Source organism: Elephantulus edwardii, unplaced genomic scaffold (assembly GCF_000299155.1).
Source record: "Elephantulus edwardii isolate Elephantulus edwardi_28Jun2011 unplaced genomic scaffold, EleEdw1.0 scaffold00040, whole genome shotgun sequence".
NCBI classification, from domain to species: Eukaryota; Metazoa; Chordata; class Mammalia; order Macroscelidea; family Macroscelididae; genus Elephantulus; species Elephantulus edwardii.
Window position 1 is genome coordinate 18,463,746 of NW_006399790.1, and position 3,201 is coordinate 18,466,946.

Below are 3,201 nucleotides of genomic sequence, written 5' to 3' on the forward strand. Positions count from 1 at the left end.
CACAAGACAGAACAGAGTTTAGGGCTGTTGTACATAGGGTCGCTATGAGTCACAAGCAACTCAAAGTCACATAACAACAACAACAACAACAAAGAGGCTCTTGGTAAGTTGTGGTGGCCTAGTAGTAAGGAGTGGTTTTGACAACTCAAAGACACATGGGTTCAAATCTAACCAGGTGCTCCATGGGAGAAGGATGGGAAATCTCTTGACTGAATGCTGCCTCTGAAAATCCACTAGAGGGTCAGGTATGAAGTCCATACTGAATTGTGTTGCTAACCTAAAATAGATACCTCTCTGGTAGTTAGAATCCACCAGCTGCTCAGGGAGCCGGAGGAGGGCAATCTCCTTTGGTCTAATTACAGCCTCTGGGGGGGGGACCTCTGGAGGATCAGCAATGAGTTGAATTAGTGTGGATTCTCATCATAGACAGACACATTTTCAAGGCCTATGCAGGCGCTGCTTCCTGAACAAATAACCTAGTCAGCTCAGAATCCTCAGAAAGCTATTGCTCTTGCTCTTGCTCTTGCTGTTACAGCTGCAGATTTGGAATTGAATCCTTGGTGAGGTTTCAGTGGCTTTCCAGAGGTTGAGCAACTGGTGGTGGATTTGAATTTTCTGCCTTTGGGTTGGCAGAGCTCAAGTCCTTACCACTAGGACATCAGAGCTCTTTCACAAAAGGCTAGTCACCATTTTTAATTTTCATACAGCACATGTATATTTTCATGTGGATAATACTATACAGAAGTAAAAATGTATGCTGTAAAGAGACTATTAGGGAGTTCTGGTAACCTAGTGGTAAGGGGTGGTTGTGTCCACCCAATGGCACTGGGTTCAAATCACCAGCAGTTCCTAGGGGAAAATATGGGTAGTCTCCTCCTGTGTGGTTTACTGCTACTGAAAATCCACTGCAGGTCAGTTATGAGTTCATTCCAGGTCAATAGCACGTAACTATGATAACGTGGCCATTCTTTTTTAAATTTTTTTTAAGAATTTATTTTGCCCACTTGACAAATTATTGATGGGAAAATACAAAAAAAGCCTCTAACAATTCAGCTAGTTTTGTTTCTTTTTCCTGAGCAACAAAGCATTTTTATTTTCCCTGACTTAAGTTTTGCAAAGATTTTTTTTAATATAAGGTTGATAAATTTGTTTGGGTGAAGCAATTGAAAAGAATTAAGATTTGAGGGGCTTCACTATGAGTTGGGATTGAACTGATTGACAATTGGTTTAGCTTGGTTTTATGGAGCATAAAGTTCCATATGTTTTTAATTGTCTTCTGTCTATAATAACTTCTTGAGTGTTTGTTTCCCCTGTTTCCCCCTCCTTTTCAAGAATGCAACTTTACAAAGTGGATACATGTTTACTGTTACAGGATAAGAAATTAAAATTATTCATGCCTATAGGTTTGTTTAGGGAGTTCTGGTGGCCTAGTGGTAAAAAACTGTGCTACAATCCCAAAGGCATGTGGTTCAAATCTACCAGCTGCTCTGCAGGAGAAAGAGGGGTAAACTCCAGTGTGACATACTGCCTCTGAAAACCCACTTAAGGGTCAGTTGTGGCTCAGTTTCAACTCAACAGCACACAACAGTAAGTTTGTTCAGTAGCTCTGGTGATGTCAGTGAAGAGTTGTGCTGCTAACTCAGTTAACTCAAACTGCCTCTCTGACAATTCAAACTCACCAGCTGCTACAAGGGAGGAAAGATAGGCAATCTCCCTTTTGCAATTGACAGCCTCAGAACTCCAATAGAAAGACAGCTATGAATCAGTTCAGACTCCATGGCAATGAGTGAGCTTGTATACTTGTTACTTCCTCTTGCATTCGTGTCAGACACTAATCGATCATGACAGCCTTTCCTGCTGAGCCCTGACATGGCTAAAAATTGTTTTTCAGTATGCCTTTCAGATGATCAATTGATCAAAACTGATTTGAGTTCAGGTTGGAACCTATATACCAACTTGGATAAAACGGAACATATCTTCAGAGTTGAGGTATATGTTAGACTGAAAATTAAGGTTCCTTTACGCAGGTCTGGCCTGTTGCCAGTAGTTTACCACACCTCAGAGTACAGACTATTTCTCTGCATAACTAGGATTCTGACAGCAGTAAACACAGTTTTATCATTGGGAATGTACACTTGATTACATTACCATGTGCGTTTTGGAAGAGGTGAAATGTGGACATAACTTTTGAGGGGAAGTTGATGTGATTCTGATGTGTACTAGTTTTGATCATGCTACCTTTCTATATTATTATTGAAAAAGTCTCAACAAAAGAACTTCAGGGATGTTATAATAATAAATCAAAACATATTTCCATGTGTACATCCTCTATGCAGTTGGAGGTAGATGTCTCACTCTCTTAACTCAGTGATAAATGGGGCAGAAGAAAAGATTGGGAAAACCTTAGTTCATGGTTCTTGAAGAAATTTTGAGGGCTGTAACGAGTAATAAAGAAATCCATAATTATTTCTGAAGACTTTTGCCTTTAAGATGATGTTCAGATAAAAAAATTAGCTTCTAATGGCCTTGATAATTTCTGACATCTGTTGCCTCAAATCTGCTGATTTTAATTTTAGAAATAGCAAGAATATTTTTGAAACATTGCAAAATTAAATGCAGAGATTTACAAAGAACTAATTGGAAAGAAATATGGTATGTATCTTCCTGGATTTTAAATTTAATGACCTATAATAATCAGAAAAAGGCACCAAATGAGAACATGCAGAGATCACCAGTTTTCCATAAAATATTTTTTCACTGGGTTTCATATCTGAAATATAAAACACTTAATGTTTTATATTTTTTCAGTAACTTGGGCAGAAAAGATATGACACCAGAAAGACTTTCTATCATAAGCAAATATCTACTAGTAAATTAGTAACTCGGCAGCATACGTGCTCTGTGTTCCAATATTAACACAAAAGTGGATGGTTCAAATCTACATAGTGGAAGAAAGGCTTGGTTATCGATTAGCCAAGAAAACCCAATCAAGCAATCTGTAATTCATGAAGTTGCTATGGGTCAGAATGGACACCAACTGATTGTTTTCACATGCAGGAGAAGATAGGAGAATTTTAGATTATATATCAGCTGTGAAAACTAGGCCAGGAGCTGATTGTAGAACAGACCACCAATTACTCATATGCAAATTCAAGCTAAAGTTGAAGAAAATTAAACCAAATCCGAGGCAACCAAAATATG